Below are 25,642 nucleotides of genomic sequence, written 5' to 3'. Positions count from 1 at the left end.
CACATAAAACATTCAAGATAAAAGAAAAAAAATCCAAATGTGTACACTGTGATCCCAACTTTGGTGTCCTTTTTAAAATGCCTGTGTCTGTGTGTGTGTGCACGTGCACATGTTTTTTACATCAAAGAGACACGAAAGAAATACACCAAAATGGGTATTTATATCAGTAAGATTATAGGTGATCCCATTTTTTTAACCTAGATTTTCTAGGTTCTCTACAATAATTGTGTAATACTCTTATATAATGAGAGTATTTTTAAAGCAAAATAAAACAACAAAACCAATTCCAATAGGTATTACATTTAAAACCCAAGAAAATCTCTCTTAGTACCAATTCGTGCACAGTAGAGACTAGGCATCTCCTGGAAATAAGAGCACGTGACCAGAACCTCTTCAGAGGGGCAGTTAGTAACAATTCCCATGACCTTCTGCACCTCTTCCCCTGCCTTCCTCCTCTCCTGTATGTGCTTTGGGTCTTCGGTGACCCCTACAAATATGGCGTAACACTGTGACAGGACCTAAAACTAAGGACATTCCCGATGTCTATGTTACCTGACAACTGTTAAAGATAAATGAGGCAACCACAACTGACTTGCAAGGCTGGCTCCTGCATACAGTCTATAAAGATGAGGTCTGTTACTTCTATAACTGGGGTTCTCCCTGGGGCAGGGAGCACTCAGAAACACCCCACTAGCGTTTCCCACCTCCAGAAATCCTACCTCCAGAGTTTCTGATTGCCCCCTGCTTAAGAATCCTTCCTGTGCTAACCCACTGATAATGCTCAGAGAAAGAACTGTGAACTGTCCTCCCCTCAGGAGGGCCATCATGACCAAATGCCCATCCCATCCTAAGATTCTACTGGTTTCATCTCCCCAGAGAAAACAAATCCTCAGGTTGAAAGTTTTTTGCTAGCTCACAAATGAACTGCAGTATGTCTAACATGGCCTACTTCCATAGAGAATATAAATACAGAATTTTAAAGCTGGATACTAGAGTGTAAAATACATGTACTTTTCCCAAGGTCAAATGAAAAAATCAAATCACAAAGACACTGCAGATCAAAATACCCATCATCACCTTGGTGACCTCTCAAGCAAAAAAATCTATAGCTGGGAACCTTGAGATAATTGGCAGTTGCAGATTATCTCCATTCAACTTAAACACCCACTAACCTGGTCCAGGGTACAAAGCTAATGGCACGTGTTCGGTTTGTCTTTATAGTGACTTTGGGGACAAAACTGTTTGGTCAATAAATGAACAGTGTAAGACAGAAGACTGTCCTGCCTACTTAAGAGAAAGGGCTCCTTTGACATCATGCCCTCTCCTTGAAAAGTTGCTACTTGAGAGCAGTCTTCATCCCAGCTTAGTTCACACTTGCTACAGACAATCACGCTGGGAAGTTTTCCAATCCATCCACTTCATTTAAAGGACTTGCTTTGATGTATCAAGCTTTTGGAAAACTAAGGGTTCTTTAGACCTGCTGAGTGCAAACTCCCCCAAAATACCATTTCCAACATGAATGAAAACAACTCACTGGAACAAAGCAAATAATGATGCCAGCAAGAAGCAAACCCTGAAGCCCTTAAATATTCACCTCTAAGCCCCTCACCTTTTGCTTCTCATAAACTTCAAGGAGCCCCTTAGTCCTGGTTCTCCTTGGTGCAGAAGTGTGTGTGCACTGCCTCAGGACAAATGAGAGCTTTCTGAACACTGACCCTGCACTCAACTTCCATCTCCACAGACCACACAGTCCCCAGTGTTTCATCTGTGCTTCTACGACAGGTTCCTCCCCTTCCTGTATTCTGTTGAGAGCTGCTCAACTCTGTAATGTCTTTCTTGAGGGGTATACCCACAGCTACAGGAGGTACCCTAAGTATGGACCCACTCCAGATCTATATACAGGTTATGCTGTAGTCACTCATTCGTTTCTACCACCTTTTCCAACAATGCCCATTTTGAAAGAAAACCAACCAACCAATCAAGAAAAGTCTGTCCAGCCCCCCAAACTCTGGCTTGTCTGCAGGAGGTGAAGCAAGGGAGGACCTTATAACACAGCAAAGCCCACCACGCACTTGGAAGCAGGCCCTCCAGAGAGGACACTTGAAACCTGGTCCTACTTTACCTTTTGTAGAAATGGAAGCGCTCTGTGAGGAGCAGGAACTGCTTCTCTCCTTGAAGGAAGAAGTGTCTGGCCCTGGAGACACCAGACTTCTGGGTGTACTCGCAGATATGAGTGAAGTTCAGTTCCTCCTTCTTGAAGTAATTTCGGAGACGCACAAAGTCAAAGTAGGAGGGGACATAGATAAGCGTGTGAGACATGACTGCATCATGATACTGAGGCAAAATCTTGTTGATGAAAAAGTTAAACCTGATTTGGAAAGGCAAAGGGCAGAGTCAGTGGTCTAGAGGTGAGCCATAGTGTCACTGCCAACTGCATGACCCTGGGCAAGTCACAGTCTCCTTCTACCTCCCCTAAGAGGCCAATTTGGCCTACCTCATTGCAAAGAGATTATGTAAGGATAAAACTTGTTAAGCGCATCAAAAAGTAAGTGCCAACACTATTCATCATAAAGGATAGATGTGATGCTGGTATATCCCAGAGAATTATTCTAGGAAGTACGTAACTGTATCATTCATTCATTCAGTTGTCAATCAGTCAGTCAACAAATAATTACTGAACACCTACCATGTGTTAAGCACCATTCTGCTACCATGGGTCCCCTGACTAAACACAATGAGAAGACGGGGGGAAGTTACACAGAGAATTAGAAAAACAGTTCTTGCCCTGAAGGGCTTAGAATTAAGTTGTTGACATGAGGCATTAAAAAATTAATGTAATTTAAAAATGCCACAGTCTAGGGGAAAGTACCCTTGATTTACTAACCCTGACACTATCAGAACTAGGACAACCCACCATTTCTCTGGCCTTCAGTGTCCTCCTCTGTCAATGGCATGATTGGATTCAATTATCTCATTTCATTTTGTAAATGGTAACTAATAAAGCCAACATGGAATACAATTCTAAATTTGAATGCCCAAGTAAAATCCCTCTCTGTGACCCCCAGGGGTCCAATGGGACAGGGGAGGGTACCTGGCATCAATCACTGAAGCTAGGTTCTCAGGTTCCATCCTCTGGAAGACATGTGGGAGCTGCACCAGGACATGACTGATGCAGCCTGTCATCGGGACGTTCCTCACAGCCACCTGCCAGGAGTCAGTGAGAACATTAGGAAGTGAGCTATCCCCATTGTTGACCAAATGCTGTCCTCTCCTTCTGCCTCATGACCCAAACTATACACAATACTTCATGAAAATTCAGAGAAAGAAGGAGAGAACCCACCTGGCCTTGCACATTGACGCAGTACTTGTTGAACACAGAGTTGATCTGGGCATCCTGCAGGGCCCCAAACAGCAGCGTCTGACGATAGTACTTGGACCAATTATTGAGGTTCCACAGGCGCACTCGAGAAAAGTCCACCCCATGTGAGTCCAAGGGCAGCAGGTTCATGTGGTTCATCAAATGCTTTGAGCAGAAATAATACTCCATTAATACTTATTGAACACTTACCTGTTGGGCGTTGCTAACCTTTCTATAAGCCCATCATCTTATTTAACCCCATGAAGTAGATACTATCATCTCCCAAATTACAACAAGAAAACAGGCTCAGATGGGTGAGTGACTTGCCCATAGTCAAGCGAACAAGAAGAAAAGCTCAAACTGGCCACCTTGTGGATCTTTCAAAAAGGATCAAGATGCTACCTATACAGAATATTTCTTTTCAAGGAAATTCTGAAATGCCACTCTGGTGACTCTATAAGCAACTCAGTTCCAGACTTGGACGAGAAGAGAAATGACACGGAAAACAGAGCTGCTGTCCTTCCATGACTTGGTTCCCAAAACGTTAGAAAATTGCCTGAATGACTACATGTGCCTTTTGCTCAAAATAAAGATGACTCAACCATTGACATGCCTTTTCTATTTTAATCATATTTTTACCTTGTAATGTATATTGAAGGGTCACAAGTACTATAAGTTTATTCCCTACTTTATAAATAAGTACTCCCCTTTATCTGTCCCAAACTTACTCCAAGTCCTGGGGTTGTAGAAAAGGTAAATTCTCACATGCCTTATAAAAATAAACCTATAGTTCTGTGATGAGGATTGTTCCAAAGCACAATCCTAAACCCCAAAACATTGCAGCGTATGTTGAGAGGGAGAAAAAAAATGATAGTACAAATTACAGTAGGGGGACAAAAACATCTTACATTTCTCTGTAAAACATCACAAATTAAGAAATCATGAGCAATGTTTTCCCATCTCCACTGAAGACCAAACAAAAGAGAACGAGCATAAACAGGAGGAACTATTTTAGATAAAAACATTCCTGGTGAGGAGGGATTTCAACCAACCAACTAACCACACTAAACTGGTCTATTACTAGAAGCAACTTTTAAGGGGAAGAAATCTTTTCTGGAGATTTGAAAATGTTGACAAGAATTTTTATCTTTCTGGATACTTTACTGACCAACTTGTGGGTAGAAGAGGGGACAACATTTCCCATTTTCAAATTGGAAAATGTGGAATATTTCCATTTCCAAGCTGAGTTTTAATCTGGACTTTAATAACCATTTCAGACTCAAACCACTGAGCTTCTTGTCTCTAAATGTTAATGACCAGCATTACCAAGACATGCTCCCAGTTCTGCATCAGGTAAATGTCAGTTTGATCAATGATGAGAAGCTCAATAGAAGACAGAAAGTCAAAATCTCTCTTCTTCTCTCCTTCTCCACCAATGATGGTCCTCAAGCCCAGAGGGGAGGCAATGAGGATGTCTGACGAATAGAAGGGGGCATAAAGTCGGATGCTTCTCTGCAGTATTGCCACTCCTATACACAAAACAGCCAAGCACACATCAGTTCATGAGTCACCACCAAGCCATTAGCTTCCACCCTCTCAAACTGCAGCCTCCCCTTGTACCTTCCACATCTTCCCCTTTGCATGTAATTGTGCTCAAACTGCTTTAATTATTAAAATCATCATCGTCATCATCATCATCCCTCCTTTGCATCTACGGTCCCTTCTAGCTCCCACCCTCTTCTTTTCCTTCACTGGCAAACCTTCCAAAACATTATCTCTACTTTAAAATCTCCCACTCACTCCTTAATGCACTGCAATCTGCCTCTGAGTCTCAGGACACCACTGAAATGACTCTTGCCAAGGTCACCAACAGCTCTCAGTTACCAATTCAATGGCACTTTAGTGTTTCTTGTCACGAATGCATAAGCACACCCTCCTTGAAATGTTCTTTTCCTTACTGGTGGTTTCTATCACTTTAACACTTACTTCTCCTATTACTGACCTGGTCCTTATCTATTTTTCCATATTCAAAGAGCTCTTCAACAAATCCCTGGATTCACCCACAAGTTCTCTTTCACTCTACATAAAGCTTTGGATAAATATATTCACTAATTATGGCTTTAACATTATCATCACAAAAATTTATATTTCCTGCCCACATCTCTTTCCTAAGCAACAAGTAGCAGTCTGTAAAGAGCCCAGATCATATGTGAAGGAGATTCACTTGCTAATCTTAAAGCATCTACCAGAGGGGCAGAAGTTGGCTGGGACTCTCTCTGGGGACAGAATGCTGGCAGATGCCATTTTTACAAATTCCCTCTACCTTGATGGCACTGGTGGGTGCCACTTTTTTGCACTCTCACTCTAAGTTGCTAACAGTGGTGGTGGGTGAGTACCCCCTACCCCACGGCCCTGCACTGCTTGTGTGCAGCACTGACAAACATGGACAACGAGCAGCCACAACTACCCCATCTCATGCCACTCGCAGGACACGACCCGAGGCAACAATCGCACGTAGCCCACACAGGGGACACTCCTTGAGCACCAGGCTCAGGCAGATGGGGGTGGGACTGCATTTCTAGACTCCATGGGAGTGAAACAAACAGAGAGAGAGAGTTTATAAGACGACCAAGAACTAGGAAAAAGTTAAAAATACAGTTCATCTCCCACACAGGGCCACTCCTTCAAGACGGGGCAATAACTGTTTTGCATAATACACAGAAACAAACACGGAGAGTCAAGCAAAATGAGGAAGCAGAGGAACATGTTCCAAATGAAGGAACAAGATAAAACCCCAGAAAAAATATTTAATGAAACAGATGTAAGTGATTTATCTGATAAAGAATTCAAAGTCATAGTCCTAAAGATGCTCACCAAACTTGGGAGATGAATGAACGAACACAGAAACTCAAGAAAGAGACAAAATATAAGAAAGTTCTAAACAGAACTCACACAGCTGAAGATTATAATAATTGAACTGAAAAATACACTAGAGGGAATCAACAGCAGACTAGATGGTAGAAAAGAACAGATCAGTGACCTGGCAGACAAGGTAGTAGAAATCACCCCAACAGAGCAGCAAAGAGAAAAAATATTTTTAAAATATGAGGACAGTTTAAGGGAACTGTGGGACAACATCAAGTGTACTATCATCGGTGTTAAGGGGTCGCAGAAGAAGAGAGAGAAAGGGGCACTAACATCCACATTATAGGGGTCCCAGAAGGAGGACAGAGAAAGAAAGGGGCAGAAAAATTATCTGAAGAAATAATGGCTAAAAATGTCCCTAACCTGGTGAAGGAAACAGACATTCAGGTCCGGCAAGAACCAAGAGTCCCAAACAAAATGAACCCAAGGAGATTCATACCAAGACACATTATAATTAATATGTTAAAAGTCAAAGGTAAAGAGGGAATCTTAAGCAGCAAGAGAAAAACAACTAATTACAGACAAGGGAATCCCCATAAGAATATCAGCTGGGGTGGGATGGGGAGAGTGGGAGGGAGGGAGATGCATGAGGGAAGGGATGTGGGAACAGATGTATATGTATGACTGATTCACTTTGTTATAAAGCAGAAACTAATAAAAAAAAAAAGAATATCAGCTGATTTTTCATCAGAAACTTTGTGGTCCAGAAGGGGATGGCATGATATGTTCAAATATGCTGAAAGGAAAAAACTTCCAACAAAGAAGGAAGGAAATAATAGAAGTCAGATGAGAAATACTGAATAAATGAAATGGAGACAAAAAAAAAGATCAATGAAACTAAGAGCTGGTTCTGTGAAAAGATAAACAAAATTAACAAACCTTTAGTCAGACTCAATAAGAAAAAAAGAGAAGGGGCCCAAATAAAATCAGAAATGAAAGAGAAGTTATAACTGACCCTACAGAAATACAAAGTATCATAAGAGACTACTACGAACAATTATACACCAACAAGTCAGATAACCTAGAAGAAATACATAAATTCCTAGAAACACACAATCTTCTAAAACTGAATCATGAAGAAACAGAAAATGTGAATAGATCAATTACTAGTAATGTGATTGAATCAGTAATCAAAAAACTCCCCAAAAACAAAAGACCAGGACCAGAGAGCTTCATGGTAAATTCTACAAAATATTTAAAGAAGATTTAATACCTATCCTTCTCAAACATATTTCAAAAAACTGAAGAGGCGGAAACACTTCCAAACTCATTTTATGAGGCCAGCATAACCCTGATACTGAAACACCACAAAAAAAGAAATGTACAGGCTACTATGCCTGATAAACACAGATGCAAAAATCCTTGACAAATTATTAGCAAACTGAATCCAGCAATACATTAAAAGGACCATACACTATAATCAAGTAGAATTTATTCCAGGGATGCAAGGATGGGTTGACAAAGTGGGTATAGAGGGAATGTATCTCAACATAACAAAGGCATATACGATAAACCCACAGCTAACATCATATTCAGTGGTGAAAAGCTGAAAGCATTTCCTCTAAAATCAGGAACAAGACAAGGATGCACACTTCTGCCACTTTTATTCAACATAGTATTAGAAATCCTAGCCACAGCAACTAGGCAAGAAAAAGAAATAAAAGATACCCAAATTGGAAAGGAGGAAGTAAAACTGACTATTTGCAGATGACATGATACTTTATGGAGAAAACCCTAAAGACTCCACCAAAAAACTGTCAGAACTAATAAATAAATTTACTAATGTTGCAGGATACAAAATTAACAAAAATCTGTTGTATTTATATACATTAATAATGAACTATTAGAAAGAGAAATTAAGAAAACAATCCATTTACAATAGCATCAAAAACAATAAAATACCTAGAAAAAATCTAACCAAGAAGGTAAAAAACTTGTACTTGGAAAACTACAAGGTATTGATGAAAGAAATTAAAGATGACAGAAACATGAAAAAATACACCATGCTCATAGACTGGAAGACTTAGTACTGTTAAAATGTCCATACTGGACACCAAGGGGGGAAAGTGGGGGTGGGGGTGGGGGTGTGATGAATTGGGAGATTGGGACTAACATGTATATACTAATATGTATTAAATGGATAACTAATAAGAACCTGCTGTATAAAGAAATAAAATTCAAAAAAAAAGTCCAGACTACCCAAAGAAATCTACAGATTTAATGCAATCCTTATCAAAATACCCATGACATTTTTCATAAAACTAGAATAATCCTAAAATTCGTACAGAGTTGCAAAGGATCCTGAATAGCCAAACTGATTATGAGAAAGAAGAACAAAGCTGAAGGTATAACACTCCCTGATTTTAAACTACACTACAAGTCTACAGTAATCAAAATTGTACGGTAATAGCACAAAAACAGACACAGATCAACAGAACAGAGAGCCCAGAAATAAATCCGTATTTATATGGTCAATTAATCTATGACAAAAGAGACAAGAATATACAATGCAGAAAAGACAGTCTCATCAACAAATGGTGATGGGAAAACTAGACAGCTACATGCAAAAGAATGAAAGTGGACCACCAGCTTACACCATCTACAAAAATCAACTCAAAATGGATTAAAGACTTGAACATAAGACCTGAAAACCACAGAACTCCCAGAAGAAAACATAGGCAGTAACTTCCCTGACAACAGTCTTAGCAATATTTTTTTGGATCTGACTCCACAGGCAAGGGCAATGAAACCAAAAATAAACAAGTGGGACTACATCAAACTAAAAAGCTTGTGCACAGCAATGGAAACCATCAATGAACAAAAAGGCAATCTACTGAATGGGAGAGGATATTTGCAAATCTAGTAAGGGGTTAAGATCCAAAATATATAAAGAACTCATGTAACTCATTATCAAAAAACCCCAAACAGGGCTTCCCTGGTGGCGCAGTGGTTGAGAGTCCGCCTGCCGATGCAGGGGATATGGGTTCGTGCCCTGGTCCGGAAAGATCCCACGTGCCGCGGAGCGGCTAGGCCCGTGAGCCATGGCCGCTGAGCCTGCGCGTCCGGAGCCTGCGCTCTGCAATGGGAGAGGCCAAAACAGTGAGAGGCCCGCGTACTGCAAAAAAAAAAACCGCAAACCCCCCCCCCCAAACAATCCAATTAAAAAATAGCAGAGGGGGCTTCCCTGGTGGCGCAGTGGTTGAGAATCCACCTGCCGATGCAGGAGACACGGGGTCGTGCCCCGGTCCGGGGGGATCCCACATGCCGTGGAGTGGCTGGGCCCATGAGCCATGGCCGCTGAGCCTGCGCGTCCGGAGCCTGTGCTCCGCAACGGGAGAGGCCACAACAGTGAGAGGCCCGCGTACAGCAAAAAAAGAAAAAGAAAGCAGAGGACCTGAATAGACATTTTTCCAAAGAAGTCGTACTGATAGCCAACAGTCAAATGTAGAGATGCTCAACATCACTCATCATCAGGAAAATGCAAATCAAAATCACAATGAGAAATCAAAACTACAATGAGGTACCATCTCACACTGGTCAGAATGGCCATCATTAAAAAGTCTACAAATAACAAATGCTGGAGACGGTGTGGAGAGAAGGGAACCCTCCTACACTGTTGGTGGGAATGTAAGTTGGTGCAGTCACTATGGAAAACAGTATGGAGTTTCCTTGGAAAACTAAAAATATAATTACCATATGATCCAGCAATCCCACTCCTGGGCATATATCTGGACAAAACTATAATTCAAAAAGATACATGCACCCCTATGTTCATAGCAGCACTATTCACAATAGCCAAGACATGGAAACAACCTAAATGTCCATTGACAGATGAATGGATAAAGATGTGATACATATACACAATGGAATACTACTCAGTCATAAAAATGAACAAAATAATGCCATTTGGCAGCAACATGGATGCAACTACAGATTATCATACTAAGAGGAGTCTGTCAGAAAGAGAAAGACAAATACCATATGATATCACATATATATGAAATCTAAAATATGGCACAAATGAACCTATCTACAAAACAGAAACAGACTCACAGACCTGTGGTTGCCAAGGTCAGGGGTGGGGAAAGGGATGGACTGAGAGTCTGGGGTTAGTTGATGCAAACTATTACCTTTAGAATGGGTAAACAACAAGGTCCTACTGTATAGCACAGGGAACTATATCCAATCTCCTGGGATATGCCATAATGCAAAAGAATATAAAAAAGGATGTATATATGTGTATAACTGAGTCACTGCCGTACAGCAGAAATGAGCACAACATTGTAAATCAACTATACCTACTCCAATTAAAAAAAAAAGAAGAAGAAGAAGAATGTATCAGGTGGCTAGTAAGTGCTGTGATCAAAATGAAATAATATAAAATGATAGGCTGTGATTTTGGAGTTATAAATTCTTACAGCCACCATGTATAATAAGTTGCTATTAACCAAAGCACAGAGAGAAAAAAAACCACAATGAGATATCACCTCAAACCTGTCAGAATAGGTCTTATCCAAAAGACAAGAAATAACAAATGCTGGCAAAGATGTGGAGAAAAGGGAACCCTTGTGCATTGTTAGTGGAAATGTAAATTGGTGCAGCCACTATGGAAAACAGTATGGATGTTCTTCAAAAATTAAAAATAGAATCACCATACAATTGAGCAATTCAACTTCTGGGTGTTTATCCAAAGAAAAAAACCCACTAATTCAAAAAGATATATGCACTCCTACGTTCAATGCAACATTTATAATAGCCAAAATATGGAATATGGAAGCAGCCTAAGTGTCCACAAATGATGAATGGATAAAGATGTGGTGTGTACACACACACACACACACACACACAATGGAATATTACTCAGCCATAAATGAATGAAATCTTGCCATCTGCGACAACAAGGATAGACCTTGAGGGTGTCACAGTAAGTGAAATAAGTCAGACAAAGACAAATATCAATAGTATGTGATTTCACTTATATGTGGAATCTAAAAAACAAAAAAACAGATGGATAGATACAGAGAACAGACTGGTGGTTGCCAGCAGGGAGGGCGGGGTTGGAGGGTGGGCAAAATGGATGGGGGAGATCAGGAGGTATAAAACTTCCAGTTATAAAGTGAACAGGTCACAGGGATCCAATGTATGCCATGGGGAATATAGTCAATAATATTGCATTAACTTTGTATGGTGACAAACGGTAACTTTACTTATTGTTGTGATACGTTTGTAAGGTATATAGACATTGAATCACTATGTTGTACACCTGAAACTAATATGTCAATTATATATCAATTAAACAAGAGACTGATTTATCAGCTCCTTGTTGGCCACCTGCATATGTTTAAAACTAACCATAAGCTCTAATCCCCTTGCATGCACACTCCAGCCATCCTAAAGCCTCTGAATCTTAAGTCATGCCGGTTTACTCACCCTGATGCCTCCACACTTGCCGTTTCCTGTCTGAAACTTTTTCTTCCACTCTCATTGCTCCACTTTGTACCTGGCTAAATCTGACTCAGGTTTCAACTTAGTATGGATGGTACCTCCAACAGAAGGCCTTCCCTAACAGTCCTGAGCCCATTTTGAGTAAGGATATTTGCTTTAAATACTTTAACTAGAACACCCACTATCCTCTAACCGTAACACATCTCATCCCATACTGTCTGATTTGTCTTAAGGCTGGACTTGCTTAACAGTAACTTTTAATTCCATATCTCCAGCTTAACAGTGCCTGGCACATAGTAGATGCTTAATAAGTGGTAAATGGGCATATGTGACTAATAAATATTTTCCAGGAACTTTTTCAATGAACAAGCAACCAAGTACATGGGAGCTGAATGACAAACAAGCAAAAATGTGCAAAGCTGGGTGGGAGTCAGTAAGTCCAGAGTGGAGATAATTCAGGTGTGGGCACTCCACATGGCAGGCAGGAGGGAAGTCCATTACGTACAGATGCTCTAGTTTATTCATCTTCCCCAGACTGACCCACCCAGCCCCATCACCTCCAACTCCCCCAAGAAGCCCTGTAGCATTGACTGTGAGCTACCAGCTATAGGCATGCTGAGACATTTGTTATAAACATGCAGGTGCCTTTCATACATGCCTTCACAGACACTCCATCCCATTAGCCAAGTATGTACCCCATTAGCCAAGGCAAGACTCTCCCCTGGCAGACGAGTGGTCTCAAATGCATCCTGGTTCTGCTAGGAGGCTGAGACAGTGACCCTCTGAAAGAATGCCTAATTCCAGGCTTCTAGCTTCCAGCTATGTGCACCTCACACCTCAGGTCCCTCAGGGTCTCAGTTTTGACAAGGAGGAATTACCAGTCCTGAAGTGGTCATCGATGTTGCCGACAAATACAGCTTCATAATCCTCAGGCCTCTTCAGGTTGGGTGGTCTCTCCTTGGGATCTGAGCCATACTCTCCATTAAACCTCTTTTTGTTGCTTACAATTATTTTCTTCTTGCTGTCGCCCTCAAGAAGACTGATGAAGAGCTGTACCACCCGCAAAGCAGCTTCCCGGAATGGCACCACTATCAGCACCTGTGGAGGGAGTGATGGGCAGCCTTGGAGGGGCAAGGGGAAGGAAGGACAGCTCGAGGTGAGCCTGCTGGGGACCTAAGGAGCCCTCCGTTCCACAGCCCCTGGCCAAGGACCACATCCGTGTCACCCCCTTTACACAGGACCTGGCTCAGTACTGAAGGCTGAGCATCTTTCCGACCCACAGCACCATGTCCTATGGACTTCAATCTCATGGCTCCTTGGGGTGGGGGGCGCAATTCTTAAGCAGAATGTAGAAATTTTATTTTATTTTTTTTCTTGCGGTACGCGGGCCTCTCACTGTTGTGGCCTCTCCCATTGCGGAGCACAGGCTCCGGACGCGCAGGCTCAGCGGCCATGGCTCACGGTCCCAGCCACTCCGCGGCATGTGGGATCTTCCTGGACCGGGGCACGAACCCGTGTCCCCTGCATCAGCAGGCGGACTCTCAACCACTGCGCCACCAGGGAAGCCCAGAAATACTTTTTGAGGTAAGTCAATGCCGTTAACAGAGGTGTCCATTAGCGAAAACCCAAGGGCATAAACACACAAAGCTCTTTGAGGACAAGAAATGTTACTCATTTCTGTCTCCTACAGAACTTAGTTCAGTATTTTGATCCGTAAGACCCAAGGAATATGCTGAACAAATGAATTAGATGTATTAAGTAGAGAATAAAGTTAGTAAGGAAAGGACTAAAGCATCATTACTTTTCTAGTACATTTCCTAGTACATTTTTCAGAAATGATGATAAAGGATTTCTGAAATAAGATGATATTTCAATGGGAAATATAGGATTCAGTTTTCCAAACATTTCCAAAAGTGCTTAATTTTAACTGTTGAGGAAAAAAAACAGAAGATGCTTAACAAATGATTACCTTCTAACTACCCTTGTGTAAACAATACAATCAATGGATATAACCCCAGTCAGATCAGGCAATTCACCAAATTCTGAATGTGATTCATGGGTAATCTACCTCATATTCTATTTTGCAATTCTAAATGGAAACAGATAATCTTATTATCCTGATGTTCAAGATTCTGAGATAGTTTCTCAGAAGGGCAACCAGCACAGCCAGAGGGGTGTAGTGATTCAGTTTGGTACAGTGCAGGGATGATGGATCAGTTTTGAAGAGGGCCAAGTTACTGTCCCGGCTGTCACACTAAGTAAGTGTCTAGGCTTTGGTTTCCCCAACTATCAAACAAGAGGGTTGGACTAAGAAATCTCTAAGAGCCATATCAGTATCAAAATCCTAAAATCCTATTAAGCCCAATAAGAAGAATCTAAGATGAGGCTTCTTCAATATAGACACAGAGGCTAAGGGGTAAGGGGGTATGGGTGGCACAGTATCTAGCTCCAGCACATCATGAAAAATGTAGACAGAATTAAACGATGTAAGCTCCCAATCCACTGGAGCTTAGGCTTATGAGCCACATAAATGTAATCATCACTTTAAGCAGTAATAATGATACAATGCAAAAACAGGGATTTTGTTTTCCAAGGTTTACATATTTATGTGGCTTAGTGAAGAGAATCCTTGGTTCTAGTCCTGTCTCTGCTACTTTTTCCCTGGTTCTCTTTAGCAAGGTCCTCTACGAATCTGGGTCTCTGTCCACAGGGGTAATATGTAGGGATTGAATAAAAGGCTCCTTAAGGTCCCATCCAGCTCTGACAATCACAAAGAAGACATTTATAGTGGAGTGTTACTTATGTAAGATCAGGGTTTAGCTTTAAGGAAAGAATTATCATGGAGGTACCTCCTACTCCAGTTTCCAGTTAGATCTGCTGTTAGACAGTCCACTGAGCTGTCTGCAGCACTGCCGTGACATTACCTGGCCCATCTAATATGCTCATTCTTGGACTCATTCATTATTCCAGTCATTAAACCATCTGAGAACCTGCTAAGTGCCAGGACCCATATGTTAGAGCCTTACAGCCTCCTTGAGGGCAAAGTTCTGCTGCTGCCACTCACCTTGGGCCTCGTTAGCCCTTGGTCCCTGAAGTCATCATCATCACCCAACCCAAGTTTCTGGCTTCAGCATCTGCTGTTGTTGGCAAGCACCTGGGCATTGGCTTTGAGAACGTGATTTATCACATGCAGGCAGTACACGTGGCGGATCTCTTCCCCTTTCTTCAGGGCAGTCCTTTCTGGGTAGAACAGGTCCCGGTAAGAATTCATAATTAAGAAGAGCTCTTTCTGGAGGGGTGTGAAGGGGCTACTTGAATTTGGGGGACCAGAGAGGAACTGGCTGTTGGTCTTGATCCAGGTGGATTCCAGAGGCTTCTGGAGATGAAGTGACTTTAAGTCAATGTCCTTTGGGGGTTTAAAAGTTTCCAACTGTTGAAACCTGGATGAAAAGACAAGCTGGCCCAGGATGGGCCACTGTGGGAGAAATGATCAAGAACTAAGTTAGAAATGAATTATAGTACCTTACATTCATATAGTGCTTTATAATTTACCAAGGCCTTTCACAACTTACAGATCCTCTCACTTTATCCTCACAACAACCTTACAAGCTAAACACTATAATGCTCTTCTTGCAGTTTAGGAAATGCTGAGGTTCAGAGGTTGTAGGATTCAGACAAACAGAGGAGAACAGAGCTAAGGTAACCCTTTAGAAACCTTGTGAGCTCTTCACTAGATCAGTGGGCCACAAACTGTCCTGTGGACCACACTGTAGGAAGTCAAAATTTACTCTAGACAAAAGAAAAGGGGGCCCAACGGTCAAATAACTTCGGTAACCACCACAAAACCTAATCCCCCTCAGGGAGAGTCACATGCAGATTGGACACTAAAGGTCCTGCTGAGTCCTGTAACAAGGACTCCGTTCCACTTCGTTTGACCCAGAGTTTTCCAAATTTACTTGGACATGGAACAAGGTTTTTGTTGTTGTTTTGGATTTTTTTTTTTTGGAGACATATATTAGAATCGAAAAGAATAGTTATTTTGTGGAATACCAGTTTGGGAATTTTTGCACTGTAACAAAACTGCTGATCTTAGCAATAAAGAAAGGATGACCTCTGCAATAAAAAAGAATTAACTATTGATATATGCCAACAACTGGGATGAATCTCCAAGGAATTATGCTGCGTGAAAAAAAGCCAACCTGTATGATTTTATTTATATAACGCTTTTGAAATAACAAAATTATAGAAATGGAGAACAGATTAGTGGTTACCAAGGGTTAGGAATGGGGGAAGGGAGGTGGGTGTGGTTATAAAATGGCACCAGGGAAGAGGAGGGATCTTTATGGTGCTGGAAATGCTCTGTATGTTGACTGTGGTGGTGGCCAGGGCAACCTACACGTGATAAAACAGTATAGAACTAAATAACACAAAGGAGCAGGAGCAAAAGTGAGGAAATCTGAATAAGACAGGTAGGTTGTATCAGTGGAAATTTCCTACTTGTGATATTGTACTACAGTTTTGTAAGATGCTACCATTGGGGGAAACCGGGCAAAGGGCACATGGGATACCTTTGTATTATTTCTTACAACTGCATCTATAATTATTATCTCAATAAAAATTTCAATGAAACAAGGATGACCAATTCTTATGAATAGCATCAGTGGTGAAAAAAAAAATCACCGAAAAAAGAAGCAAAAACTGCTCCATACTGAATAATTTAGGTGTGAACTTATCTCAGATATTTCAAACAAATGAACAGCAGTAGCTACTGTTTGACTGAACACTTCGTACATGTCTTCCAGTAAACTAAATTACGTTATTTTGATGCAGGCATTACTGTCCCCCTCTAACAGATGAGAACAGTGAAGATTAAAAAGGTAGATTAACTTGCCTTAGGTCATGAGATAGCCCCTTGCAGACATTGGTCTAAACCCTGGTGTACCTGTCTCCAAAGCATTCTTATCTTATTGGTCCCCACCTTCCAGCTTCCCAGTGCCTTTTCTAGCTATGCCTGTGCCTTACTGGGCTCTTCCAGTCTTCCTCTATCTTGCTCCCTCTCAAGCCATCTGCCACGGGTGTGTATCATACATTCAGGGAGACCACTAAAACCCAAGACCACTGCTTACTTTTAGCTGGTGGGTAGTTTTGGGATTTGTGGCAACAGCCTGGATTTCTTTTTCTTTCAGTTCTTTGTTTACATGTTGTGCAAATGGATCTAATTCAGAAATAAAGAATATTAGAACACTTAGGGCAAATGACAGGGATTTTCCAGTCTTCCCCTGTGAATGACATCCTGTTTTCATGATGTTAACTCATCTTTTTCCCCATCAACTTTCCCCATCATTTATCCCAGTCCAGAGCTTAAAAGTTTCTGACAGGTTCATCTCCCTAAAGCATTTCTTTAATCACATTATTCCCCACCTCAAAAACCTTTGAAGAAACTTCCTGGACTGAAATTCAACATACACCTCTAACCTACCTCTCTAATGTAATTTTTGAATTACATGGCTCTCAAATTCTTCTGCCACTGTGGCTTTCCTTCCTTTAACTGAAAATTCTATCCTCTTGTTCACCGCATTTCTATATATCCAAATAGTATCCGTTGAATGTTACCCCCTGACTCACAATAAATAACTATTTCCCAAGAGCCTACTGTGTCAGGCACAGTTCTGGCTCCAAAGAAGCCATCTCTGGTCCCCTATAGACAGTCATCACTTTCTCTCAAGTGCCCCACCCTGCCCTCAGTTATCCACACCAACACATATATGTGCATGTCCTACCTCACCTAACTAGACTGCAGGATCCCTGAGGGCAGGTTCCATGTCTGATTTAACCTGCACTGGAAGACAAATATAAATGCTCAACACTCAACTGAGGTGAACAAATTATCAAAATGGCAGGGTCAGTGCTCTGCACTGGCCACGCAACCTTCTCTTCCAGCCCCACTCATGTAAGAAGCAAAGTTAAATGACCCATTCAAAGACCCAGGTAGTAAAACTTCAAATGCAGTGCACCTTATATTAAGACCTAAGATAAAGGTGAACAACAGGAAGTAAGAATTCTAGGTGATAATATATCAATATAGACCAAACAACCAGAGAAACTTTAGGATAGTCAAGCCTCCTAATGTTTCCTCCAGGGTTTGTTTTTTTTTTTTACTTTTTTTGAGTTCAGAATGCGGTTTTTGCCCAAATTCTACCTGCTACTTCTTCCTCTTGTCTAGAATAGCTAACAGAACCAAATGAGGATTAAAATTTCAACTTCAATGGCACCGCTGGTTGAAGAATGGCACTGGGACCAAAAAAGGCAGTCAGGACACAGAATGAGACCCACCTGACTTGCCCACCCAGGCACAGGCTAAGACACAGGACCTGAGAGACAGCAGAGCCCTGCCTCAGCCTACCACAGGCTTGTCTAAGTAACAGTCGTGGGGACAGAGGCATGGCCCAGTGTTCTGTATCTTGACTTTGGCGATGACAATATAGATATACACATTTGTCAAAACTTACCGAATTATATACTTAAAATGGGTACACCTTGTTGAATGTAATTCATACCTCAATAAAGTTGATTTTAAAGTTAAATTAAAAAGTCGCCTATGGGGACTTCCCCAGTGGCACAGTGGTTAAGAATCCGCCTGCCGGGCTTCCCTGGTGGCGCAGTGGTTGAGAGTCCGCCTGCCGATGCAGGGGACATGGGTTCGTGCCCCGGTCCGGGAAGATCCCACATGCCGCGGAGCGGCTGGGCCTATGAGCCATGGCCACTGAGCCTGCGTGTCCAGAGCCTGTGCTCCGCAACGGAAGAGGCCACAACAGTGGGAGGCCCACGTACCGCAAAAAAAAAAAAAAAAAAGAATCCGCCTGCCAATGCTGCGGAGCAACTAAGCCCATGCGCCACAACTACAGAGCCTGAGCTCTAGAGCCAGCAAGCCACAACTACTGAGCCCGTGTGTCACAACTGCTGAGCCTGCGTGTCACAACTGCTGAAGCCCGCGTGCCTAGAGCCTGCGCTCCACAACAAGAGAAGCCACCACCGTGAGAAGCCCACGCACTGCCACAAAGACCCAATGCAGCCAAAAATAAAGAGAGAGACTGGGGAGACAGGGTGGAGCTTTCTGGCTTCTGAGGTGCTTCCTGGTAATAAGGACCAATCAGATTAGCCACTGCCGGGTCTCACAAATCTGTAAAATTACTGCTTCAGTAAGGAAGAGCAAGTGAAGGATAGAGAGAAAAATGCAAAGTACTTTTCTCCTCTTTCTCTCCCTTCCCTGCTTGGGGAAAAAAATCAGAAGTGTTCCCCTGACCCCAGCTGTGGATCGTGAGCTTTGAGGAACTGGCCTTCCCTGCTATCATTGTTCAACTGTTTGTCCTCATGAACAGCCGCGCCCACTCGCAACACTGCCTAACCCTGAAAAACACAAAAGATCTTGGAGAAGCATTTCTTTCCAGCTCTACATCTAGCTGCTAAACTATCTGTTTCTATTACTGCTCATTCCAATAACAAGAGATTTAACAGGTATTAGACCACAACCACCCATACTAAGCACCAGCTGAATTCAAACAACATGAGCTGTGCTCTGACCTTGTGATGCTTTCAGAGAACAGTTGCCTCCTCTTTCCTCTTCGAGAAAGTTGGTTTCTAGGCTGAAGAGTGACTCATGTTTTGCATCTGTAAACTCCTCTGGGGATTCCTCTGCTGTGCCAGGTGGCCCGTGCCCATCTTTTCCCTTAGGGTCAGCAGGTAAGGCCGCATGTGCAGTTTTGATAAAACATTTTGTGAAATTATTTACTACTCATAAATATAATTACACTTCTGTTGACAAATGAAATCTAATTCCTTAGGCTATCATTTACTTTTAAGCAAATTCAGGTAGAAGACATAAGTTTCAAAACTGAGCTTGACTGCTGACCTAGTACATGTAAAGATGTTCAAATCAGCGTTGATATAACAAATAACTAGAAAAAATGATTTTATTTCTATCGAAGGGGTACTAATTAAATTACCACATATTATTTACAATGGAATACTATGTGATTAAGCTAATGTGAACCCACAGTTACACACGTTATATCATTAAAGAAAAAAGTAACTTACAGAAATGTATGAGGCCATTATGCACATACACACAAACATATATTCACTCATATATCCATAAAAAAGTAGTCTGGAAGGTTCTATAAAATGTTCAAGGTGTTCATCCCAGGGTGGAGGAGATATACATTAACTATATTACCCTCTTAAATTTTTACAGTAAATATATATTACTTTTTTTTTTTTTTTTGCGGTATGCGGGCCTCTCACTGTTGTGGCCTCTCCCGTTGCAGAGCACAGGCTCCGGATGCGCAGGCTCAGCGGCCATGGCTCACGGGCCCAGCCGCTCCGCGGCATATGGGATCCTCCCGGACCGGGGCACGAACCCGTATCCCCTGCATCGGCAGGCGGACTCTCAACCACTGCGCCACCAGGGAGGCCCATATATTACTTTTATAATTTAAAAAACCGAACTTTTCATTTTTAAAAACCTAAAACATGAAAGAAAACTGGAAAACCAACAAAATTTTAAAAGTCCCTAAGTCTGAGGCAACGATTTTTTTATCCGAGTACAAGTGATGAATGAAAATACTAAGAATGGTGTGTGACACCTAAAAGTATAGAAAAAAATACAGTAAGGCAAATAGGCATTAAGATAACAGAATATAAAAAGTTACCCAGATATATTCAGACAATGGACTACTATTCCAGTAATAAAAAGAAATGAATTACTAATATGAACTACACGGATGAGTCACAACAACATGAGGAGCCAAAGAAGCCACATGCAAAAGGGTACTTATTGTGTGCTTCCATTCATATGAATTTCTACAATAGGAAACACTAATACATAGTGAAAGAAAGCATGTCAGTGGTTGCCTGATGCCAGGCCTGGGAAACTGACTGTAAAAGGACAAGAAGGAACTTTTTGCAGGTATTGGAAGTGTTCTGTATCTTGACTTTGGTGATGACAATATAGACAGACACATCTGTCAAAACTCATCAAATTAAAATGAGTACACCTTGTTGAATGTAATTCATACTTCAATAAAGTTGATTTTAAAGTTAAATTAAAAAGTCACCTATGGAGACTTCCCTGGTGGCACAGTGGTTAAGAATTCGCCTGCTAATGCAGGGGACGTGGTTTCAAGCCCTAGTCTGGGAAGATCCCACATGCCGCAGAGCAACTAAGCCTGTGCGCCACAACTACAGAGCCTGTGCTCTAGAGCCCGTGAGCCACAACTACTGAGCCCGTGTGCCACAACTACTGAAGCCCACGTGCCTAGAGCCCATGCTCCACAACAAGAGAAGCCACCACAGTGAGAAGCCGGCGCACTGCAACAAAGACACAATGCAGCCAGAAATAAATTATAATTTTTAAAAAATAAGTCACCTAGATGTCTGAGTGAGACAGAGTTCCTTTAAGCTTTCAATCCCAGCTCTTCTCTGAAGCCTCCCCTCATTTACCCTGGCAGCATGTGACCACTTTGCATCTCTTTAACACCTTATATTTATCAGTTCCATTCAGATTTGATGCTTGAAAAGTTCTGTATATTTTATGTCTATCTTCCACTAAACTTGGTTCCTCTAAGGCAGGAACAATCATCTCTTTCATAAATTGAGACCATTACAAAAACAGAATTATGTTCCCTTTCCTCTCAATCAGGGGAATTTGAAGTAGGATTGATGAAATCCTGGAAATCATAAGCAAAAACGTCATTTCTGCATTTTTATGGCCAGAGGGTCCTGTGTTTTCATCAGATTCTTGAAGATATCACAGAGCCCAACAATGTTAAGAATCTCTGCTTTGAATCCATGTGCTTTCACCCAGCTCTATGGTACAAGGCACCCTGCCCCTGGGGCAATCTGTCTGTGGTCCCTGCAAAGATGATAAACCCACATCAAAGACACTTACTCTTCTGCATGTCAGTAGACTCTACTGCCATCTCTTCCTCCACAATGATGTCACTATCGCCGTCTTCAAGATTCATTTCTGTCTCATCTATAACACGGTCTTCTTCCTCTTCCTCCTCCTCATCTTCCTTGGAAACATCCTTTAACGTGGCAAGTAGTCTGTTGTAACCAGAAACTTGTTCTGGTTCACTCTATGCTCCACTTTCAGAACTTGAAGTATCTAAACTCTCTGACTAAAAGGAAAATGGGGATTTTAAAAACAAAAATTATATTGTTCTTGTTGCTACCCCACGACTATCATCAGGCTCACAGTGGAACCAAGTTCAGACTTTTCTAAATAAAAACTAGCTTTTCTGCAAATATGCAATCCTATCTATTCAACCAAACCTAGCACCAAATTTGTTTAAAACAGCTAATCTAGCTATGATTCTAGAAGCTCTTCCTCTTCTTTGAACTGCTAATGTTCCACATGGGAAGACAGCAAACTAAACACATGGAGCTTTAGGTTATAAGGCGATCTAACCTATGTGTCAGACACTTGGCACCTTTAAAGGAGCAACAGGAAAACTTACAACAAAAAAGTGTGCTTTATTTCTGAGTCTGTGGTAATGAAATAAGACCTTTGATGGTTTTGCACTCTATTTTATGTTAAGCAAACATGACATTCCCTCTTAGGATTCACCAAGAGCCCTCTGGTAAGCCTCCTTAACAGGTTCTAACAGGCTAATCTCTCAGGACAGTTTCATACTCTATACTATATTAGTTATCACAAGGGCATCTTAACAGACATCTGCACTTAAAACTAAGCAATATTACTAAAATATAGCTTACATCTAAAATCAGAAAGAATGGAAATGTAGCCAAACATTATTACCATATATAATCTTTAAAGTAACAGTCCAGAATCTACTATCATAAAGAAGGTATAAAGCATTACCAGTTGACAAGTCTGTGGTTTTGCTTCCTTTCTGGAAACCCTGAGAAGAAACAGGCAATGTTAAACTTTAACTACTAGTATGTAGCAATCAGGAAAAGCCTAATGATACAACTTTAAATGAACATGGCAGACTATACCGTTATAAATACATTATATCTATTGTCAAGTAAAAACTCCATATGCATTTGGACAGGTTTTGTAAGGACATGCCAAATAGATAATAATAGACGAATGAAAAGGTCTAACAAGACCACATGAGAAATACTACAGTCACACAGTAACAGGCTCTCATCCAAAAGATGGGAAATTTTGGCAAATAAAAGCCCTCGGGGTTCACCTTTTCTAGCAAATTTCTTAAGTAGACTATCCCTCTAACTGTTGATAAAGCAACCCAAAGGGGGTGGGATGAGCACTAAGATCATCACTGAGCGTCTGGATACTTATAGAGGAACCCACAACTACCCAAACATTAGTTTCCTCGTGGTCGTTGAATAGATAGGTGATGTCGAGGGTCCCAAGCAATTCTTTTTTTATTTTTTTTAACTTATTTAATTTATTTATTTTTGCCTGCTATGGGTCTTCGTTGCTGCGCCCGGGCTTTCTCTAGTTGCGGCGAGCGGTGGCTTCTCTTGTTACGGAGCAGGGGCTCTAGGCTCGCGGGCATCAGTAGTTGCACCACCCTGGCTCAGCTGTTGTGGTTCGCGGGCTCTAGAGTGCAGGCTCAATAGTTGTGGCGCACGGGCTTACTTGCACCGCGGCATGTGGGATCTTCCCGGACCAGGGCTCGAACCCCTGTCCCCTCCGTTGGCAGGCGGATTCTTAACCACTGCGCCACCAGGGAAGCCCCCAAGCAATTCTTTAAAAACATATCAAACGAAAACAAGCTTATAAAATCTCGGCCCAGTCGCCACACAGGAGGCGTGCCGTCTAGCATAAAACTACAGGCTCAACAAAGAGTAGGAAGACCGGTGAAGAACCCCATCTCAGGCGGGAAGCCGCCAGGACCCCCGGGCGAGCTAGGCCGGCGCCGGGGCAGCGTGAGACGCGGCGGGAGCTGCCCTGTCACTACCCCCGGGGCACCGGCGGACCAAACGCGGGGACACGCGGGCTCCCACCGGGAAAGGACGCCGGCAGCGCCGGTCCCAGCCTTGCCTCTCCATACGTGTCATAGAAGGGATGCTCCTCGCCGAAATCCCTTAGATGATGCTTCTGCTTTTTAGTTAGGGAGCTGAGCAGCTGGCTCTGGCTCCGGCTCCGGCTCCGGCTCCCGCGTTTGCCCATGAGGAAGACGGCAAGTCAGCCAACCTCCAAGAATCGCGTTTTTCACCCGGAAGTAGTCTCGTCAACCCACTCACGCGGGATTGCCAACGGCGCTTTACGGCGGAAGCAGGGTGCCATAAAGCAGACCCGCTTTACGTCGCGCTTGTATGACAGGCGTTAGAACTTCCTGTTTCCCATTCCGCCCCCTAGCGAGGCTCTTTGGAAGCACGTGCACGCCTGCGCAGCTTTTCTCTGAGCCCCGTAAGGCAGGCAGGCAGGCAGGGAGGCTTCGGGCTTCCCCAGGTGGGTAAATGGGTGGGTGTACTTTGTGCGTCTGTTTTGGCTGTGAGAATCAGCCTGCATAAACGTGTAGTAACTGAGATGGTTGAATGCAGTGCCTTTATATTATGCCATAATACAAATACCAACTAACATTTAAGGCTGCCGGTGCATCTCAGTTCATCCTCACAACAACAGTAAACAAATAGGCCTTGTTAATGAGCCTGATATTGGAGATGAGAAAGCTGATGCTTACAAAAGGTTACATACACACTAGCAAGAGAGGAGATGGAAACCTAATTCTCTCTGATGCGACCACAGGCTTTTCCCACTAGGATCTGCCACATGCGTGTGCTATGTGAAGAATGAGGACGCAAGGCTGAGATTCCCGCCCTTACCCTACCCCCTCATTTTCTGAAAGGATTGCAAGGGCCCTTGGTAACACATCTGTTCTGGCATTTTTCATGTTATAAAAGCAAAAACACATCCAGAGAGGTAAAGTGACTTTCCTAAATCACCCGGAGAGTCGATGTTAGAGAAAGCAGTAAAACTCAATCAAGTGTCTCAAAACTGAATTGGGGCAAACTGGGATGGAAAACTTTTAAAGGGTAAGTAACTTTTCTATATCTGGGTCGTGGTGGTGGTTACACCTTGTATACAATTACCAAAATTAATCAAACTGTACCTTTGAAATTGGTACATTTTAATGCAAGTAAATAATAATCTCAATAAACAAAGAGGTAAAAACAGCACAGCTGGACTTAATACTCTAGAGACAGGCAGAGTGTGCAGGGATACTTAAAAACCACAGGATAGGGCTTCCCTGGTGGCGCAGTGGTTGAGAGTCCGCCTGCCGATGCAGGGGACACGGGTTCGTGCCCCAGGTCTGGGAAGATCCCACATGCCGCGGAGCGGCTAAGCCCGTGAGCCATGGCCGCTGAGCCTGCGCGTCCGGAGCCTGGGCTCCGCAACGGGAGAGGCCACAACAGTGAGAGGCCCGGGTACCGAAAAAACAAAACAAAACAAAAACCACAGGATAAACATAGAGACACTTTGTTTCTAATAGTAACTTACAATGTCAATCATAAACCACAGAATTCACCTGAATATTTAAGGTAAAATAGGAGCCATCAAAGAGTGTTCACTGCCTCTGCTATTAGACGAGCGTCTGTGAGAGAATTGGACCTTTGTCCAATACCATGTCACACCTATACAAGTCGCACTACAACTATTCAAATCCTAGTTTTCTCCTTCTGGGGACCATCTACTCCTAATTAGATGCTGGGAGCTTAGGGTGGGGTAGGGAGGCAAGGGGAGGGAGGATCAAGAAAATATGCAAACAGCAGGTAGTGCCAGCAGACGGCCCAGCCAAGGAACCCAGAAACAAACACACATCTGTCTTCTGTCTCATTTCAACATAAAAAGTACAGTCACTTACCTAAACAAAAGGCTGTTTGCAAATGTCATCATACATACTAAGTCACTAACCACAG

The 25,642-nt window shown here is 42.4% G+C and overlaps 1 pseudogene across 1 annotated transcript in view; it reads right to left on the bottom strand.

Moving 5' to 3' along the window:
• LOC309801573 (U3 small nucleolar RNA-associated protein 25 homolog) overlaps window positions 1–24,008 on the bottom strand; it is a 29,594-nt pseudogene extending 5,586 nt beyond the window's left edge. The window contains exons 1-11 of the transcript in view: window positions 23,773–24,008; window positions 22,611–22,650; window positions 21,675–21,906; window positions 19,310–19,480; window positions 16,855–16,943; window positions 14,793–15,203; window positions 12,607–12,826; window positions 4,685–4,887; window positions 3,341–3,523; window positions 3,092–3,204; window positions 2,123–2,368 (exon numbers count right to left, since the gene is read on the bottom strand). The product of the transcript in view is annotated as a U3 small nucleolar RNA-associated protein 25 homolog (transcript). The remainder of the gene's footprint in view (window positions 1–2,122; window positions 2,369–3,091; window positions 3,205–3,340; window positions 3,524–4,684; window positions 4,888–12,606; window positions 12,827–14,792; window positions 15,204–16,854; window positions 16,944–19,309; window positions 19,481–21,674; window positions 21,907–22,610; window positions 22,651–23,772) is intronic.
• Between the last annotated feature and the right edge of the window lie 1,634 nt (window positions 24,009–25,642).

The sequence above is a fragment of the Mesoplodon mirus genome (genome assembly GCF_964341445.2).
Source record: "Mesoplodon mirus genome assembly, chromosome: 3".
NCBI classification, from domain to species: Eukaryota; Metazoa; Chordata; class Mammalia; order Artiodactyla; family Ziphiidae; genus Mesoplodon; species Mesoplodon mirus.
Note: the sequence above shows the minus strand (reverse complement) of the source record. Positions and strands in the feature narration are given on the sequence as shown.